The sequence below is a fragment of the Poecilia reticulata genome, chromosome 4 (genome assembly GCF_904066995.2).
Source record: "Poecilia reticulata chromosome 4, P_reticulata-male-v2, whole genome shotgun sequence".
NCBI classification, from domain to species: Eukaryota; Metazoa; Chordata; class Actinopteri; order Cyprinodontiformes; family Poeciliidae; genus Poecilia; species Poecilia reticulata.
In genome coordinates, this window is record NC_088833.1 from 24,520,422 (window position 1) to 24,542,311 (window position 21,890).

Genomic DNA, 21,890 nt, shown 5'->3' on the forward strand with positions numbered 1-21,890 from the left:
CTCTGGTGGAGGCATACCTCAAAACCATTGCAGATGTAACTGCAGCAAAAGGTGGCTCCACAAATCATTGACTTAATGTGGCCGGATCAAATGCAACCTACATTTTAAAGATTTTATTTGTAAAATAGTTTGATTTAAGCTCTTCTGTCTGCATGATGGGTCCAATTGTTAGCGGTGTCACCTCGCAGATCTTAGGTTTATCCCAGCAGGGGCCTTTGCATGTTCTCCACAGATAGTCTGGCTTCCTCCTACAATCAAAACCTTTGGGTTGGGTTGGTTAATTGCCCCTGGGTATGACTGCATCTGTGCACGGTTGTGTGTCCTGTGTCTCCATATGACAGAGTTGGAATCTATCATATGGAGACACTCTGAATAACCCAGACAGACGTACTCTGTCCCACCTCTCATCCGCTGAACACTAGATAGACCTCATTTCTCTCGCCATCCTGCAGGAAGGCTTAGCAAATGGATGGATGGGTGTAAACTTTTCCTTCCACTTTACAGAATCACACTACTTTATGTGGGTCACATAAAACATATTCAAGATGGTGGTTGTACTCTGACAAAATGGAGAAAAGTTTAAGGGATATGAATAAATTTGCAAGGAACCTTAAGTTTATTGTCATATATTTCCCATTGGCCCCTTCTGTCTTTGTCGCAGCTGTTGTCCAACGTGATGCAATGACAGACTGAGGTGTTGGCATATTGGGACTATAATCTCCCCCATCTGAGAACCTAAATAAAGTTTAACCATGTATTTCATGACATTTTTACAGTGTGATAACAGTTTGTGTTGTAGTCATTGGTATATATTTGGATTGATGTTTCCCTGCAGTCACTCTGGAGTGCAGGGAGTCGTCTATGAAAACCCACCTCCACAGCTGCAAATAAAGTTACGGACGCCATCACCATCCGTCTCCATATAGCCACCACTGGAGCAATAACCTAGTTAAGGTGTACCTCTCCAAATCTATGTCATATACCAAGATTATCTGCCTCAGAGGCCCTCAGTGTCACTATCTGACCATCTTTCAACTGAAGAGGCGGAAATTACAGGGTGGACATGAATAAAATGGTGAAACTAATACAACTGATGTTAAAACCATGACAAATGTCTCCTGATGACTAATGTCTCAAAAGTTTACATTCCGACTTCGATCCCAATGCTAGTGCTAGATGGCTTTCTGAAATGATGTAGTGGATTTATTTAACATAGTCTATAGTAGTATTGTATTTTGATCCCAGAAGTTGTTTTGTGCTTCCTGCACTGCATCTGTGGCAGAGAAGAGATGAACAGAAGCTCCAAATTATATCATACGCCAGGATTTTATAGCAATGAACACTTTATTACAGAAATTATACTCCAAAAATAAATGATAATTCCTTCAAATGTCCAGCTTAATAAAGTAAACTGGATATTTCTCGGAAAGTGTTGTGCACACAGACAGCAGCAGTTAGTTTCTTCGAAGGCATAAACTGTTGATGCATCCTTTATCCTGGGTGTTTTTTTTTACTGTAAATCATTCTTGCATAAATAGTTGAAACCTTTAGATGTTCTTTTTGAAGTTTTAGTTTCTGTCTCCACAGATAATGAACATTTTAGTCTTAATTAGCTAACTAATAACTGGATGAGGTTTAACTCGCATGCATAATTATTAACCGATGCCAGACCTCTGCCATGCCTACTTGAGATGACTGCTTCATTTCTGCTCTGTATTGTGGATGAGTGCCTCTCGCTTTCAGCAGCAGTGCGTTCATGAATGGGTTCTTTGGTGCATTGACTGTGCAAGAATGTCTGTCGAAGTTTGAGTCCGCTGTGAAACCCTTTGCTGAGATATTAGGGCAGCTGCTCTCTTTCTCTCTAGACACTTCCAAAAGAGAGAGAGAGTGTGTGTGTGTGTGTGTGTGTGTGTGTGTGTGTGTGTGTGTGTGTGTGCGTGTGTGACTTTATGCTCTAAGCACTCTCTACCTAGAGATTACCCTTCATTTTGCAGCAGGCTACCAGAGCTGCTGACACAGCTACTTTTAACAGGGAAACTTTGCATATGGATTGACTGTGTGGATATCTGTGAGTGTTTGCGTGTCACAGGTTTGCAGTCCTATTCCCTTCCCAAAGCCTGCTTGTGAATATTCTACCTCAGTTTTTTTATACTGTAATTCTTCTTTCATTTCATTAATTACCCCTGAGAACTATGAGAGATTCCTGTCACAATTCTTGGCTTTGGATTATAAGGGTTTTATGTTTTGTTTTTCTGACCATTTGTTCTCATTTCAGCATTTATATATACCTGTTTGTCTCATAGTGATCCAAGTTTTAGCTTTCTAATAGCTTTAATGTTCAGATGGCCTAAACAATGGGGTGTTCAAAGTTTGGGGTATTGTACCTCCCTAATATGTCTGCTGGGCTCCCTGGTTTGTATGATGGTCAAAATGTTCTCTAATTCAGCTGCACCTGAATGTGATACTTAGGCCTGTCATGATAAACGATAAATCAATTAATCGGACGATAAATTAAACCTATCGACCTCATTTTAATTATTGTCTTTATCGTCTCTTCCGGCATTTTTTCTTTCTGTTGATGACACTGAATAAAAAAAGCTCAGCTCCGGTGCTCTCCATTGACCCTCCCTTCCTCATTTCCTTAGTCTAATGTCCAGCGCACATTACACAAGTTGTCGGCCCATTTTCAAACCCTGAGAGACCACACCTTAGCCGACAGAAATCCTAGGTATAATGGTTCGATCGGGTTCGTTGTGCCGTGTGGTGTCCAGCCACATGGGCACAAAATAATGGCTACAAGTCCAGTTAACTAATTTTAAAATCAGGCATTAATCAATGCTTTACTAGAATCTACCTCTGATGTATGTGGCTAGAGTCAGTCCTGACTGAATGAAAATCATTATAACCTATTTATGTCACGTTAACGAAGAACAGCTGAAAACTTACTGGGTTTATCAACTGAGGTAGCAATTTGGCTCAAACTCCTCCCCTGGTCATTTCTATATTCTTTGCACAAAATGTTGAATAAACATTAATGATACCACATATCATCTCCGATGTCTGCTGGACTTCATGTTGCCCCTTGTCAGCTATTTGGGATTCCCCTCGTAATTTCCCCTCAGAAAGCACGGAGGAGAATCCGTGCTTTCTGATTGGCTACCTGTCCCATTCAACGGGCTGCGTTAAGCTCCCAGTCGGGGAAAACCCCTGATTTAAATCGGAGCGGCCACGACGATCTACCATAACACCACACACTGCAGGATTGGTTAGATCGGCCAACTAACTAAGATCATCATAAGGGGAAAATGGGGGCAAAAAATGGTGTAGTGTGAACTACTGCTTTAGGTAGTCGGATGTACCCATCTTCTCTAAATCTAGTGATTACTGAAGGGCAATATAGTATACAGACTTCATAATCTGCACTCTTTTGGTTGAATGCAGTATTTATTTCCACTTTGACTTTATCTTGTTCAGTTTTTATTCAAGTACGTTTTTTGTTAATGGAGACTGAGAATCCATTTTATTTTTGTTTTTGGTTGTTTTGTTTATTTAGTTTATCAGTTCCAGTGTTGCGTGTTCTTTTGAAAATAAGGTGTTTCTATAAGGAAATTGCATGTATTATTAGTCATTTCCATTAAATCAGTGTCAAAAGGTCTTGAAACAATATCGTTTATCGCAATAATTTTTTTGACAATTAATCGTCCAGCAAAATGTGTTATCGTGACAGGCCTAGTGATACTTCTAGATTACATCTTAAGGCCAATTCCTTGCATTAACTCTTTTTCAGTTTAATACAAATGCACACCACAATTTTCAGATTTATTTTTAATGATGTGTTACTTAGTTTTAGCCTCTCACATAAAATCACATTAAAATACACAGAGGTTTGTGGTAATGACGTGACAGAATGCGACAGAAGTCATAGATCGTGATTGTTTGGGATGTTCTGAACATGGCCGTTTCCAGAGCCGCCCCTCCGTTTGGGTTCCTTATTATGCACAGGCAAATGAAAGTCCCTCCACGAGTCTTAGAAAGTAACCAAAAACTTGTACGGTTGAGTAGGAATGGTGTTATGACAGGGCTCCTATTCCCAGCACTCCTGAGGCAGCAGTCAGACGAGTCATAAATATACAGGAGCATCTGTTTGAGTTTTACACCCAGACACATACAAGACTGTCCTACCCACCGGAAGGGCGTTGGCTCCGTTTCTCCCCTGACAACACTGACACGTCCCAGTGGGAGCCGGCATTGTTATGGCAACTGAGACAGTTGGATTTCCATATTCATGAATACTAATAGAGGTCCTGGGATGTGGCTTGAATGTTAAACTTTTTTTTAAGGGCATATGGTGGACAGCACCCTGAGAGGGGCTGGAGTGCACTTTTAATTTGTTTATGCATGTTGTTATAGGAAGGATAAAAGCGGGGCTGATCATGCTGAGTGTTTGCCCTTAACCATCAGCTGACTCAAAGGAGTTGAGAGGTTTTGTTTGGTAGGTTTACGATGCTCCTGCTTTTCAGAAGGAGAGGACCTCCCATGCTGCTTGTTCTGCAAGATTTAATGTGTGTCGTTGAAATGTAGCAACAGAAATAATCTGCGTTTATCAGTCTGAAATCACAGAAATCTGTTTTTTTTTAAGTACCTGTGGAGTTGTGTAGGATCTCTGTAGCTGATGAATTGTGAAATCAATTTTTGCAGCTCGAGTCAAGCCAGGCTGTGCTATTTTTGAACGCGTCTCCTTAAGGAAAAGCACGTGACTTTTGACACACATCTAACTCTTCACCTGATGAGACTGTATTCTGGATAACAAGCTAAAAGTGGTGAAAAAAGATTAAACTCTTTCTACCCACAATCTGTGCTTTTATTTGTGCGTTAACTTTTAATCCCATTAACAGCAACACATCACAACAAAACTTTTATGTTCTAGGCTCTTGTCTTTTCTTACCTTTCCCTTCCATTCATTCCTCCCACATATCACCAGTTTTCATGCCTATCTGACAACACAAGCCCATCAGGGTTTCTGCTGCTTTTAAGCATGCCATTTATTTCAGATCACACACCTCAAGTAATTGCGAAATGTTGTCATCCCATTTAAAATGATAAGTGCCACCTTTCCTCTCAAAACAGAAAAGATGAAAGTACTCCTCCGAGCATTTAGTTTCTTGGTGCTGAGGCACACACACGCACACACACACATGCAGTGAAGTAATGGAAGAAAGAGGATTCCCCAGAGATTGTTGCTTCTCAAACAGGAGACATTTACAACTGTTCCAGCTCATCAGGCCCCCACTCTTCCCCCTCTTTCCTCTCTTCCAGCTCAGCACCATCACAGAGGGAGGAATACAGGTTAAGTTGTGTGAAATCACCGTGACAGTACATGCAAATTCACCGCAGCCCACCCACAATGGAACCTGTCACTCAGAGGGGCTTCCACCCTCCTTCTGTATACGCTTGAGTATATACCTAATCAAAATGTACCTTTTTCCTGGTGCCGTCGTGATACTAAAGCAGATCTGCTCAAGGCTGTTGGGATCCAGCCTGTCTTATTAATCGGATTGCAGTCGCTGGGCTTTTTTTTTTTTTTTTTACATGTTTTTGTCAGTAGTTTACTTATTTCTGCATGAATAAGTTTGAATTTACATTCTCTCTTTTTTAAGAAACTTGCATAAACCTAAGAGCGAAGTTGGGCAATTAGGTTTTAAGCCTGGCAAGAAAAAAATTCTACCTGCTCTTATTGTGAAAATGGGTATGTTTTTTTTTTTATTTATTTTTTATTGCCTAAACGTCTTACATGTTACTTTAATTCTAAATTTAGTTTTAAAATCCATTCAATGCTTTGCAGGATTAAATTATCATCTGCATATCTTTGAGAGGTGCTATGCTTTGTTTTTAAGATTCACTACAATCAACTTGCACAATGGCTGCTACTTGAGTGCCTTGAAAAACTCTTCATACCTCTATAGCTTTTGGCACATGACAACCACAAGCTTCTGTCTATTCTGTTAAGATTTTTGATTCGAAGATTTCTTTTAGTTATACAGCAATACTATTTTCTCTGGCTGCTCGAGTCGGAGCGACAGCTTCACAATGTCTTTCAAGTTAATCAGAACAAGAAAGAACAAAAGTTGTAGATATGACAATGACCTTTCCATCAGCTCGTTTATGTTTTAAGTTGTGATGAGATCCTTTGCTTGCTGTGTCATCATCCTTCACACAGTCTCTTTTTTCTTTCTTTTTATTATTTGATTGAGTTAAGGTAGACATTTTTACTTTTGTAAAATGTCATAGAGGATGTCAGGATTTCCAAGAAGAAAACTGAACAAATAGCTTGTTGTCCATGGACTCTTACAAACAAACTTCTTTTTGTTTCATAATAAAAGTATTCAAAGCCATTTTTGACATTTTGTTCCCACGTTCCTCTTGCTTCTACAGTTTAATGACTGTGGACACATTCTCTAAATATTGACTAAGGCAGATATTGTTCAATTAATGCCTGGCTTTTTTTATTTAGTTCTATTCGGCCTCTAAACTCCACTACCAAGCAACAAGGGTGAACGTCTCGATTCCCTCTCTGTGGGGAAAAGCTGCTTACCTCAGTAGTCTTGAGGTCGGAGGTCAAGCCAACTCTTCTTCCAAGAAAATATTGACTCAATGCAAGTAAGGAACTTAGGTTTCGTGATGTACTTTATTCTTGTTTTTGGAGAGATGTCAGGATCCGAGTTTAGATGTGCCTTTGCATGATTTTAATGCTGCCATCTTCATCTTGGTATGAGCCCAAGTGTTTGTGTTTCTGTCTGTAAGTCAGTTAACCAAGTTAAGATTCAGACAGACTTGGTATGTGACTCTTAATTATTCACTCTTTGACACCCACCCTCTGCGTTACAAATGACTCTGTTGTTTTATTTGCCGGCTTGCCAACTTTTAACTTCTTGAAGGACTGGATGAGAAGACTTCATGTTTACTTTATGTTTGTAAATGTGTATAAACCTCCATGTACCTCAGTACCTGATCCTGAGCTAAGAAGCTAGTTGGTAACAGCTAAACTTGTGTTGTAAAAGTACAAAACGCTGGAAGTATTTTGTACTTTATCAAGTTAAATAACAAGGAATATAACAAGGTGAAAGCAAAAAAGGGAGAATGGCCATCCATTCCACCTTCTTTTACAATCTGTTGCCATGCATTAAAAACTTTGACATCTTGTTTGGGTTAGAAACACCAAACTGAAGGTGAACCTCGATTTCTTGCAGTTGCAGTTTTGATTAGCCTCTTGGTATTTTATCCATTGATTTCTGTAACTTGTTGCAATTAATCATTTTGGAAAGGGGGTTGTCCCCTCTCGTTTGTTTGTCTGTAGCAGAAGCAAATGTTCAGATAGTGAAGTGGGCAAAGAATTCAAGCTGTGCTTGGTGCACATGAGACACTTGGGCAGAGCAGAAAGACGGAACAAATAATGTGCAAAAATGAGAGGAAACGGTAAATCCAGGACATTATGAGCTTAAGTTCACACAGCAGATCTCGATGCTTAATTCATTTTTTTATTCTTCCAAAATTCAAGTTTTTTCCTCTTTCTTGCATGGTCATTCTTGCTATTGATTCAATAGCAACCAGACTTCTGTGTGGACATTTTCTGATCCCAAAGTGATGCACGTTAACAGAAGAACGTTGACGTCACACAGCAGAGCACGGTTTACAGGAGTAATAATGGACGCCGCTGTGCATGGATCAATTTTAAAGTTATTCAGCAATGAAAACTACCAGCATCGTCGCAAGATTATAGTATAAAGGAAGCTAATAAAAAGCACAACTAATAGCCTGTTTCAGAGGAGAGTAAAATCAGACTTTATGCTATATACTATGTGAAATGCAGTACCAAGTTCTAAGGCACTGAAATTGCTTGGCTTTTGGTCTTTGAAGTAAAATATAAAAAAATCGGCACATTATAAAAAAATCTCTAAGCCACCAAGTGACATTTGAAGATGCATTTATCAAACTTGTGATCAGACTTAATAATCAGCCAGTGGAGCAGACAGACAGTGGGTGTGCTGTGACTCAGCTCCTTGTGTCTGCGTCTCACCGTCTCCCCAGCCGCTCCCTGCAGTCTTAAACATTGATGGGAAAACCTTCTGCTCATCTTGATGACGCACAAAACTTATTCCAGTCATGAATTCACAGGGCATAAGGCTAGGTTGCACACCAACATTACCGCACACACACACACACACACCACACACACACACACACACACGCAAAACAAATGATCACAAGTTGACTGATGGGAGCTCCTAGTGCATCTGCCTCCTTCTTTGCCTACACCATGTTAAAGCTGCAGAACGCTTATTGACTTGACCCAGGGGGCTGATTCAGTGCTTGAATGAAGTGTTTGCTAATAGGTTCGCATTCGAATGGATGCATACAGAAACGCATGGCACAGATAAACCAACTCTCTGTAAGTAAGCTCGCCTCTCCACAGAAATACAAAATGCTGCCACTCTCGTCCCCGTCGAGCAGAATGAGCGAGATTTGCCAAGAACAGTCTGTCAAAGGAGAGGAAAACACCAACCGAGCGAGAAGAGAGAAACGGTGAAAGACGTGCTTGTTAACTCTTTTTCTAAATGGCTTTTTATTTTTCTCTAACTGGCATGAATCTTGCAGTTCAAACATGATGAATTGTTTGTTTTTTTATGCGCAAGGAGGACATTGAGGAGAGCTGATTGAGTCAGACACCCAGTCACTTGTTTACATGCAACTGTCTCTAATCATCACATCATGAGAGAAACCGCCAATGTAAAGTTAAATGTAAGTTTTGGAGCTAAGAAAATAATATATACAGTAAGAATTGTATATATGAAACTGTAAAGTCATGTGCCACACTATGAAAACACAGCATTCCCCATAAGTGAGTAACAATGTTCTTGATTTAAAAGCTGCTTTTGTCATTGTGTTGTCTAGATTTTGCCTAGATTTTGGAATTGAGCACTTTCTGTAACGCATGCTGCTTTCTCACACCCTGTTGGAACTGATGTAGAAAAAATTAAGGGTCTTTAATCTCTGGATTTCCTTAATTTTCATTTTTGCCTACAATCTGACCATATATATGGTCAGATTGTACCATATATATGGTACAATCTGTATATATGGCATCATATATATATGGCATCTGTATATGGCATCTATATATGACCATATATATGGCATCTGACCATATATATGGTCAGATGCCTACCATCTGACCATATATATGGTCAGATGTTTTAGGTTTGAACGACTTGATCTGACCGATTTGACCAATTTCTTGGTACTTATCTAATTCACACCTTTACATTTCTTGCATCTCATTGTTCACTTTGCAGAAAGACGGTGTCTGATGTGCACTGTCCCAATTCAGCTGTACAACTATTCAAATGTACCATTTTATTTCTCTCGCCAAATTAATCATTATGAAGTTTTAATACAGTCTTTCGGTGTAATTCATTTATGGACTGCAAAGGACTAGTCGGGTTTACAAAACGCAGTTTTTCATTAGTTTGTTTTGATTAAATGTAAGCGTATGTTGAGCAAATGCATAACCATAACTTTCGTAGTTTGAATAAGAACGTCAGCCATGTAATCCAATCACAGCACCAATAAATCAAATTACTGAGGGAATGGGGCGTCTTCTCAGGTCGAGGTGGGAAAACTGAGCTGCGATCTTTACTTAGAAATAACTTTGCTAAGTATGAGTAAAAAGTATTACAAGAGAAGCAATGACGACAATCCAAGACTCATCTTTAGATTATATTAGGATATATTATTTTATTTCCTTTCTTAAAAAAAAACAAAAAAACCTTCTTGCCTGGATTCAAAAGTATAAATTGTGGCTACAGTTTTGTAAGAGCTTCATTGTTGTTTTTATAAAACAGTTGAAATTAATGTGCTGTAATAAGAATATGGTTGGAGACTCATTGAAACAAGCAGAGAGGGTGGTAGACTTAAATCAGTCAAGCTGTCATTCTGGTATGATAGCATATCAAGTTTAATGTAAAAATTCTGGGACTAATATTTGGAATCTTGTGCAGAAGGAAAAGTGAAGAAGTTGGAAGTGATCTAACCAAGTAATGCGACCGAATTATTAAATGATTGATTTCAGTTGTTATTCCTGAGTCCCAGGTGCAGGAAATTATTTTGTAGCTTTTTTTTTTTTCAAATGCAAAATACCTCTCGCTTAGAATCAAGTTTAAATAAAATGTTTTTGTTATAGCTTCCAAATTACAACAAGCCACTGCAAACGTGCAAAAAGTAACTCTGCAAAGATGCTAAGGGGGTTTGAAGAGATGCAAGCTTCGCTTTAAAAAGGATTATCTGCCATAATGGTTCTCAATAAGGTTAGCGCTACCGCTGTATGTCTAAATAGGGTTAGCGATTGCAGCATGTGCTTTGGTAATCATGACATTTGTTCTCCGCTGAATGCTAGCGTCGATGCTAACCCAGTTTCATCAATGCTAACGCTGTCTTTCAAATTGAATTAATTCACAGGAGGATGTTGACAATATTCCCTACAGCGTGTTTGAGAGGGAACAGCTGAGCATCTTTTCTTTTTTATTCCACTTTGATACAAATGAAACCTTGCCTTGCAGCAGGGACTGTCTTTTGAAATGTCTCGCAATTTTCTCGCATTTTTAAAGAAAATCAAATGCGTATTCATTCCAGATCCTGCAAAAGACTCTTGCTGCTTTTAATGTCGAAAGGATCACAGATAATTGCAGGTTAAGAGCTGGCAGATGTACAGTACATAATGTCAGAATGTGCGAAGTCAAGTTAATGCTGAGCTTTTTTCATTATTACTTGACAGTGCAGCTTATTTACACAGTGGCTTGCTGGCGGCTGTGTGCATGGCCATAAACTGCTGTTCGGTTATGATTTTAATCTAAAATAACCAACCTAAACTTAAAATGTGTGGAAAAATACATTTAAAGTAAAAACAGGTCAATATATTTTCTTGTAACATTTTCTATTCACTATAAACGTAGTAAAAGATTAAGTTCAAGGTGAAGTTCCATCAAGATTTGCCTTCACAAGGGTTTATTTTCATACAAAACGCCATCCTTTGTGAAAGAAAATCATAATCTGTTACACATGCAACACCATGCAGGTCATGTAAAACCGGCACCAGTCATTAGTCACTGGTGTGCATATGTGGGCACACGCTTCCCCAGATTGATTATTAGCTGTGCCGAGGATATCCAACAACCTCAGCCAATTCTAATGAATCAATTGTAGTGGAATTTGTTTTTTCCCCCCTCATTTTCGGTTGATGGTGAGAATCATACTCCGCTTTTCTTTATTGCATCTCATTAATTGAAGCGAAACAATGTTTGAACTCCAGCCCAGCTGTTTAAAAAGCATCGTATTAACTTGATGCCAATACTGACTTAATAAACTTCAACTGCTTTAAAGTTGATTTATTGCTAAAATCAACCCAAAAATGATATTAGCCAGATAAGACAATGCTTTGAAATGACCTTGAGTTAAGTCAGACCCAATGATGCATGCAGGGGTGTTCAAAGTCAGCCCACGAGGGCCGGTATCCTGCAGTGCTTCCGTTCTCTCCCTGGTGGTGATTACCACCTCCACCACCACGTCAATGTTTGTAAAGGGCTGCTAACAAGCCATCATTTGATCCAGGTGTGTTGAACCAGGGAGAGAACAAAAACATGCAGGACACCAGCCCTTGAAGGCTGACTTTGGACTCCTCTGCTCTAACATTTGCGCTTTGATCTCAATGTATCAAGTCCTTTCTAAGAGGGTTCTCACCTCCTGCATATCTCGGACAGTGATGTAAATGTGTGATCTATTTTAACTGTTTCCTACCAAACCTTACTAAGACTTCCATTACTTTTTCAAAATTATCCATATATATTATACTATGTTGATGTTGTCATTGGATATTAAAGAAACCCGAAGAACTATTAGCTTGTGACTCAGTTTGTTAGACCCAGATCAGTTCTTTAATCACATCTTTGGCATAATTAGTTTGAGACTTTTCATTCTATCGTTTTGTCCTGTCTAGACGCACCTAAATGTTATGTCTGAAACTTATCTCCAAATTCACGTATCACATTCAGCGTAGCAAAGATCAATAGTTTATGCACACTCTATCACTGGTTATCAATCAGACTGTCAGTCATCTCTACTTGTAGTTTGTTTCACATGTGAGAGTGTCTACAAAGAACAGTTTTTTTTCTATCAGTGTCACTCAAACCAAGCCTCACTTTTGTCCCACCTGACAAATCCCAGCTGTTAGTGAACGCACCTTTTACTTCCACACATCTGGACGTCAGCTGATAAGGATTTGATTTCGGGGCATCAGCCCAACAGGTCAGCTATACGGAGCGCTAAACCAAAAGCAGAATGAGCTGAGCTTTAATTAGTGAGGGGACAATGCTGTTTACTCACATCTGTTTTATGAAGGCTTTCTTTTGTGTGGTGCTTTAAATCACACGGGTGCCCTGTGTTTTGTGTTGCTATAGAAACCCCAAAGGTAAATGGTGTCTTTTGAGTGGGAATGTGAAGGCTATGTGTAGGAGACAAATGTACCTTTCGGAGTGATGGAGAATGAGAGGGTTTCATTTTCTTTCTCCTTTTATACATATCAAGTGTAGTTTTAGTATTCTCGTACATTTGCCCCTCCCTTTTTGCCCCGCTTAGTTTATAGACTGATCTCATCTCATCACTTACACCATGCATTGTGCTTTTAGAGAGTTGCCAGTGGCACTGACGGGTATGTAATTGCCCTTACATTCTTGACTGTGGAGCTTTCTTGCGCGTTTTTGCAACCCCTTCATCCAGCCCCCAAAAAGCTCATCAGACCTGGTTCCTCGGTACAATGGGTGGTATTTTGTAGGGTGTCTTTCAAAGACACTGACTGCAGCCAGTAGTGCCTCATCAACCTACCGGTCGATAGAGTAGTTCAGTCCAGGATTTCCGTCAATGATGGGAGATGGGAAAATCAAGGGAAGGTAGAAAGAGCAGGGAGGAGATCACAAGAGACTATCCTTTTTTTTGTTTGTTCTTTTTTACATATCTGTGTCTTTTTTTATGGGGGAGTCTTTGCTCACAAACATTGTTTCATTACTTGAAAGACATTACCTTATGCAGTGGTACAGATGAAAACATAATGTTAGCAACCTGTAACTGCTTCAGCTGTTTTTAGGTCGAATGATCCGGTTCTTAACTCTTCTAAGCCTGAATGTTGATGATTATCCATGTCAGAATGTTCTCATTAGCAGTTACCGTGTGAGAAAGAGGAATATATTTGACATTGCAGAGGAATTTAGCCTCTTTTTTTCCCAGGTATTAAGAACGACTGGGAGTCTGAAGCTCTGAGCTGAAACTTGTTCGGTTTGTTGCCTGATGCGATTGGATTAGCTGCTTCCAAGAATGCCGAGCGGAGCTTCAAGGCTACAGCTTGTTTTATAACACCCAAACCTCAGAGTGGGTGGATCGAGTTGCACGTCCTTGGAGAAAGAGAGAGCTGGTGAAACAGACAGACCGGGTGTGTGTTGTGCTTGTATTTGTGTTTATTTACGTGCGCCTGTATTGTTGTGTTGAATTTAAAGCCTATTTGAAGAGGATCAGACAGACAAATCTCAGAATGTATTGATTCAGTACTTTATGCCCCCTCTTGGGAATATACCACACTACATCTTACTTTCGGCACTTAAGCGCGTCTTTGTCTGCGTGTTTTGTGTGTTTAATAGCTCAACACGAGCGCTCTGTGGGGCTACATTATTTTGTGTGATTCCCATGGGAAAAGGTGGAGCGTCAGGATTATCCTCTCCTAGCCAGTTTCGCAGTTTCGCTTCTCCCGAACCAAGTCATCAATCGCTGACGTCTGTGTCTTAGTGCGTCTGTGTCTGAGAACGAGGGAGTTGCTGGTGATGTAGTAATTTTGATGAAGATATTCCCCAAGTTAAAACAGAGGCTTATGCCAGATAAAAGTGTTGGTTTTTAACTTTATTTTATACTCGAGATAAGCTCATTGCCTTGCGGAGGTATTCATGCTCTTTCTCCTGTAATTACAATGACAATGTTTTCAGGCTTTCATTTGATAAAATTGTGAAGTTATGTGCTTGTTTCCACTTTCAAAGTTATTTTTTGCTTTATGTTGGTCTTTCACATAAAATGCCAATTATATACATTTAAGTGTACAGCGGTACATAGGAAAAGTGAAATTTACTGTAACTAAATGCAAACACTCTTCTACCAAAAGTTTACTTATTCTAACATTTGTTTACAAGGTTGAACATTGTTTATATGAAATCCCCTAAATGTTGCTCTTTTTTCTGTCTGTGGTAAAACTCTGTTCATTAATGAACTTAAGACAGAAACAAACAAACAAATCCCTTTAGACTACAAAAGCCAAGAAAATATTTTCACAGAAAAGTGTGTGTTTTTATGATCCACTTGCAAAGTCTTTGAACAATGCTCATTATTGCATACAACAAAAACATGATTCTTTATTGTGCTCTGGGTTATTTCATCTATAAAAATAACTTGGATTTTAATTTATTATGTCTGCAGCTTGTACTGCGTCTTAAAGCAGCTCTCTAAATATCTTTATTAAGCTCTCTTGTTGATCTTCTTGGTTAGGATTCTCTTTAAGGTTGTCCTCATCTTAAAGCATTATTTAAATGTTTGTGGTTTTCAAAATAAAATAAAAAAAAACTTTTGACAGTTTAGTTTTTAAATCATGCCAGGTCAAACAGTCACCTTTTTGGACTCTGGGAGGAAGCTGGAGAACCCAGAGAGAACCCACTTCGAGAACATGCAAACCCCATGAAGACACAAGAACCCAGGCAACACTTTTTAATGTTTTAATCACATCTAAGGAGAATTTGGAGACCAATTAACTAAACAATCGTGAGTTTAGACTGTGGCAGGAAGCCGGAGCGCCCGGAGAGAAACCTGCAAAGCTACTTTTTGATATTTATAAAAATTTTATCACAAAAATGTGTTTTTGACATTTGCTCAAAGTAGTTTTGGCCAAAACTACTTAAACGTCTTGGGTAGAGCTCAAAAGACAGAGTGATCCTACCATATAGGGAAGGTCTGGACGAATCCACGACTCCAGTGTCCTCTGAGGCATCTTCCCCGTCCGGGGAAGGTGACACCTCAAAGTCACTTTTGATTGTCCCTTTCACGGGAGTTTTATCTGGCAAAACCAGAGAGTGAACCGATGCAGCCAAAACTTTCGCTGTAATTTCAGCAAAAGTCTTGGCTATGCGATCAGCCGGAGATGAATCTTCCCCAGCCGGGGTCGATTCTTCTCCGACTGCACTCCCACTCTCAAAATGTTCAGTCGACTTTGAACAAACCTCCCCAGCCGGGTCAGTTTGCCCCAAGACAGTGCTGTCGTCCTCAGCACTGTCCTGTGAGGTCTTGGTCAGGTCTATGTCTGGTGTTTCGGATCAAACCTCCCCAGCCGGGTCAGTTTGTTCCTGGCTACCAGTTGGGAAACCTTTCCAAAACCAGTCGACCTCTTCATCCTGAGAGATTTCAGGGACATCGTCATCGTCGCAGTCCTTCCCAGGGAAGTAATGGTCACATATATTTTTGCTTTTGATCGTTGCTATGGAAATAAAGGGGAATCCCTCAAGTCACAAAGCAGTGATTCAGTTCAAGAGGCATGCAGAGTAATGGGTTTTTAAAATGCAAAAACTTTGTGACTATAGGGGTCACAAAGAAAAACAAATACTTGCCAACTTGTTGTAATATACAGTTAATGTCCTTTAGAAGATTTTTTTGGACACTGATATACTGAATTATTTAATATTACAAATTTCCTGATACTGAGTCCCAGTTTGATGCATTGAAGTTAATAAAACTGCTGCCACAAATGTGCTTGAAAAATTGGAAGCTAAAATGTACAGAAACACACACTAAAGCTGCAATGGTGTCATGACTGTGGCTCACACACAAAAATCTGTTGGTAATTTGTGACAGCCTCAGATATTTTCTTTCAAAGGAATTATCTTTAGCCCTAAAATCTAGCTCCACACAGGGCTAACTTGTTTGAAAATTGTTTTCAAAAGCGTCATAAAATTGAATGCCTCCAGCTTAGCTATTCCAAAAATGTATAAAGCAACAGCAGGAGACTTAAACTGCCCCACTTTCACTAGAAATGCCATTTTATAGGGTAAAAAATAGTCAGATTGCTTGAGATAACCCAGACTCAAATTAGCAAAATACTTTGCAGTCCCTACTTAATGACACAGTTTTCCAGCCGTAGCCACAAAACGGCAATGATTTAAAAAAAAAAAAAAAACTAGCAGTATGATGTGTGACCTGAATGTGTTCAACTAAGTGTCAAAAACAGGAATCAGCTGCTGGGTTTAGTCAGGAACTTGAGAACTGATCATTTTAGATTGATGATCAATGTATCAGTGAATGGGGAGGTTTCAGGTTCGTCTTTACTGTGATTACACAAGACCGCTGTCTGGAAACTGCTGGAATATTTGGATGTTTAATGTTCCACGTTTTGATGGATCTCCAAGACACTTTGAATCTGCTGTAGTTGTCATGCCAGGCCACTATACGGCATGTAATTTTAACATGTCATTGAAATGTTAAAACATGCACTTTTGACCCTCAACTTCCACCTCTCTAACTTCCACTTTATTTGGAAACCAGTAACTCATCCAGTGGTGGAGAAAGTACTCAAAAAATTTACTTAAGTAAAAGTACAAATACACAGTCAAAAATGTACTCAAGTAAAAGTCAAAGTACCACATTAACATTTTACTTAAGTATTTTTAAAAGCCAGTACTTTTTTACTTTTACTTAAGTATTAAAAGTAAAAGTACTTGCTGAATGCATTACTTGATCGCTAATATCATTAAGTGTGCCGATCGTATTTAATTGTAATACATCAGAAATGTGCCATTTTAATGAACACTACCACAGATTAAACGTGTTCTTATTGTGTTTATTCTCTAACAGTTTAGACCTAGATATGTGATTCTATGGATCATTATTTCAGGGATGGAAACATCTTGTCTCCTGTCCTGACATAGCATGAACCTCATTAGTGACATTTATTTAGAAAGAAATCCAACTGAAAGGGGATGGAAAGAAGGTGAGGGGAGGCAACCAAGGAGCCATGTAGCAGAGTTGTAGTCAAGACCACCGAACCCGAGACCATGACCAGGGCCCCGCGCTAAATGACACAATAAAATTAAGTTTACCTATCAAAATTGGTTCTCAGATTGATCTGAAAGATCCACATTCCCATAAAAATACCTAGATATTAAATACTTAGAGCTGAAATATATTTAACCAGTATCAATTAAAACTCACTTCATTCTGTTTTGCTTTCATCGCTGTGCTACAATCCGCAGAGGTCTCCTGACATCCCTAGAAAAATAACGCCCTGGGCGGTTGCCCATATTGCACATGTCAGAAACCACAACTGAAACATGCAATTAACGGTAAATATCGTTCAACTATGAACACTGTCCAACGGCGCAACAAGTAACTAAGCAGAATGAGCACCGTGACTGTTCTCACCCTTCCTCCCACTGCGACGTTTGCCACCATGACAGGAGACGAAATCCGCTCAGAGGAAACCACTGCGCATGTCTGGAGCTCCGTGTGCGAGTAAAGGTGGAGCCGATGGGTGACAACAGACACTAAGTCACGTTATTGTTCGGATTTTACGGCGCCACCTTAAATCCTTGAACTTCACATTTTAACGGAAAAAAAGCAACGCGACTTGGATGTAACGAGTAACGCGACAGTTTTGTAGAAATGTAGTGAAGTAGAAAGTACAGATACTTACTGTAAAATGTAGTGGAGTAAAAGTAGAAAGTCCCCATTATTAAATCTACTTAAGTAAAGTACAGATACACGAAAACTGTACTTAAGTACAGTAACGAAGTACTTGTACTTTGTTACTTCCCACCACTGAACTCATCTCCCATGAACCAAAGTCTCCTATGACACCTTTATATTCCTCATCAGAAGTTGTGTTAAACTGACCAGACAAAGTATCACAATGCTGCACAATTCCCTCAGTTTTTGATATCTGCTTGTGTCACACTTCGTCATACCTCTGTGCGCAATGTTCCCAAAAAGTTCCACTCTGAGAACTGGTTTCCAAAAGTGCCGACATCAGAAACTCTGATCTCTGGAAACATGTAAATGAGCATCAGGATCACAACAAAATTTTTTGTTTTCACTGAAAACCAACTCTGTGGAAACGACACCGAACCCTCATTTCCATTTATATGTAGCATATGTAAGAGTGTTTCAGTGCAATGTGACTGTTATTGTCCAGTACTGTAATCAACAATACAAAGTCCAATAAGCAAAATGTAAGTATGGATCTGAGTGTTGATGAAATGTCTTGAGGATGCAGACTGTGCCAACACATTTTCTTCTCTTAGAGGTTTTTTTTTTTAGCGTTTATAGTGCATTGCCTATAGATTTTCAGTGCAGGGGTCACGTGGGGGGTAGGTGGTTTGTTCAGCATCGACTCCAGCAACTTCCCAGACCTCCCCCAGAAATTTCTCATCTAAATGCTGTGTTACGGGTCAGCTTACCGATTGTGGTTCTGGTATGAGGTTGACTTGTTTTTAGGAAGAACTGGTTCAAGATCAGACAAAGCAGGGATTCATTGAGGTCGACTGAAGGGGTAAAGGTTGGGTAATTGGTTGTGAGCTCGAGATTGAAGGCTGGGGGGAAGCATGAACAGTGGCCTGAAATATGTGTCCTACAAGGCCTTATATCACATCTACATTTCAGTTTTACAAACTAACATTAAAGGAGGACTCTTGAACCTCTAAAACATTGTGAGAGGACATTTCTTTAATATGGTTGATTACTTACAGAACTCGCTAAATAAATTAGGACAAAGAATCTCTGTTTTGGTGCCAAAACAACTTCAAGTCCAATTTATTTCCCAATGTAGCACACATTGAGAGGACTGAAATTAAAGACTATGCCAACACAAATTTGTTCTACTTTGGGCTGCTGATTCATTATATATCTAATTTTCTTTCTCTAATATTGCAGTGCATGTAATTTCCCTGCAAATTGCTTTAAAAACTATGTATTAATGTTGTCGGGCTTTGGGCGCTCTGATCTGTGCTGATACGTCTGAAGGTCAAACCTAATAGTGGAAATGGAAGTAAAGAGAATAATTTAATATCAAGTGTATTAAAATTAAACTAGACACACAAAGTGGTCAGCGGTGCGCAATTGTTTTAAAAGCTGATAGCCTAATTGTATTGCGGCACGGACCACTTTGGAATAAAAGAACGGTTCCAGAGATGCATAATAAAACGGAGGCCCAGAGGACCGGGGGTATGGGAACGCCTCGTGTGTTTGTGCCTGAAGGAGGAAACTCTGCAGACACTCTTCCTTGACTCTGTGTTAATTTACTCGGAGCCATCTGCTGTGTGCATTTTTTCATGTCATGTTCTGACTTCAACTTCCCTTCTATTGTTTCCTTTGAGAGAAAATTGCATGTTACACTTGACAATTGGAGATCAGATCCTATTAAATAATAGGCATTAACCTTTCATGCATAGTGGTCACTACAGTGGACGGCTACATAAAAGCCATTTTCTTGTGCATCTTGTGGATTTTTATGTTATAAATGAACACAGACCTCTGAAGTGGACACTATGCATCTTAAATCAACTACTGGCCATCAGCTGCAAATGCAAGACATTGTTTTTGTTAAATCCAATATGGGCGACCGACCCGGTCCCTCCTTCTACTGCAGGTAAAATAAATATATATATTGTGACATCAGATAACCTCTAAAGAACAATATTACTGATGTAATTTTCAAATAACAATTTTGTATTTGGAGAAAATTACAATCGATCACGTAAAAAAATAAAAAAAAATAAAAATAATATATATATATATATATATATATATATATATATATATATATATATATATATATATTTATTTTTTAACCAATTTTCTTATCCTGCCTTTTTTTATGCCTTAAGAAAATAAAAAAAAATTAAAAATTGGAAAACAATCCTGACACAAAGGATCATAATTCATGCTATGCATGAAAGGGTTAAAATGACCGAAATTTTAATAAAGCATTTTAATTTGTAAATGCTCAGTTTTGATTAAATTCATCATATAATAAACTAAAACGGCTTACAACGACATTTTTGGTATACTATGTCTATATTAGCTGTATATTAGTTTAAATATATGAACATAATATTAATTAAAATCTCTCATGAGACTTTTGGTTCAAATATTTCTGTGTTGTATCCAGAATTTGAGTCTGTCCAACTTTATCGAGTGTATCATGCTTTAAACTTTCTTAAATATCACTGAGGTTTGTAAACCAATCAGTGCAACAATAAGAAATAAACAATAAATCTGTCCAAATCAATTTTTTTAAACTTTGCATTAAATGACCTCCATCATATAAAAAAACATGACAACATAACCGTGTAATTCTCAGGGTTAAAATAATTACAACTCAAGATAGACTCTGCAAACAATTAAAAGCTAATCAATAAAACTAAGAATCTATTTTGTTAATTTCTTAATGATAAACTACATTTAAAAACTCACACAAGCGAGCAACCATCTAATAAACAATATATTCTACTTTATAAAGCACTATAAGGGGTTAGCTTGATGACTAGAAGGTGATTGTTCAAGATTTTAATTAAACTGGTTAAAGACCTGACCTTTACCAACATTTTATTGGTTTTTCAGGAGCCAAAGGAAATGAGTTATGTCCTAATCTCGGTTCAAGCATTGAGGTGGCAAAGAAAAATAAAAACTGCTGACGAATTGAAGGTCTTGGCACCATTTTTGATCAGTCAGCTTTTAGCTCCGCACCCACACCTCTGTCTATCAACCTGGATGACGGGGAAATCCTGGCTGCTGCTTCGCCTGGAAGGTCCGACTGAGACGGGGCAGGTTTTCCGATATCGCAGTACTTCCACACTGCATATCAAAAGTGGGTTGGATATGAAAGGATATACTCTTAAATTTGAGATCTGTGCCACGCTGAACAGCCGATGCTAGAAATGGATTCAATTACTTTCACTAAAGCTGAATTCTTTAGACTGAAAGAGACAACTCTAAGCTCAAAACTGTCTTTTTGAAAAGCCTTTAGACTTTACAATATTCCACATTACAGTGTTTTTATTATTATTCTTTTCATTTATTCTTTTAAATACAAAATGTGTTCTCCTAATTAGTTACCATTAATTCAAGTTGGAACTTTCTAAAATTCTAAATTAAAATAAATATTCATAAAAGCTTAAATAATTTGATTTGTTTCATCTCATGAGGATGAAGTAGCAGGTAATGTTAGTATTTATTTTTAATTTAGTTAACTATATTTTTAAATTAGCAGGGAATCAAGTACACTTTGCATTTTTTTTTTACATACTGTATATATTTGAATAAAGCCTATTCAATAAAATACTAAACAGCCACTGCACCGGTTCGGTTGGTGAAATTCTTGCAAGTCGCTGTTTCTGTTGTGCTGACTCTGTGGCCGACTGCGTTTTGTTTCTCACACAGACTAATAATTACTAACGTGTTTTGTTGCCGTTTTTCTACACGGAAAAGTGCCAGACTTTCAGAGGAAGTGGCGACGCCACTTCAATTTGCACCCCGTCTTTAGAAATGTGTGAACAGCACAGGGAGAGCGCTCGGCAACCCTTAGGGAAAGGAGCCTCGTGCGATACTCATTATCAAAAAAGTGTGAGAAAACAAGAGAAAGAGAAAGAGGGGGCATCATTAAGAAAGAATGTGTTGAATTTTTATAGACAAAAGTGCTCCAGCGGTTTGTTTTTCACCCTAAAGATGCAGCAAAGATTAAAGATGACATTGATTCATGTAAGGCTGAGCTC

At 38.7% G+C, this 21,890-nt stretch overlaps 1 protein-coding gene across 2 annotated transcripts in view; it reads left to right on the forward strand.

Moving 5' to 3' along the window:
* Positions 1–21,890, forward strand: part of dab1a (DAB adaptor protein 1a) — a 247,672-nt gene that overhangs the window by 55,637 nt on the left and 170,145 nt on the right. The gene's annotated exons all lie outside the window — the stretch shown is intronic.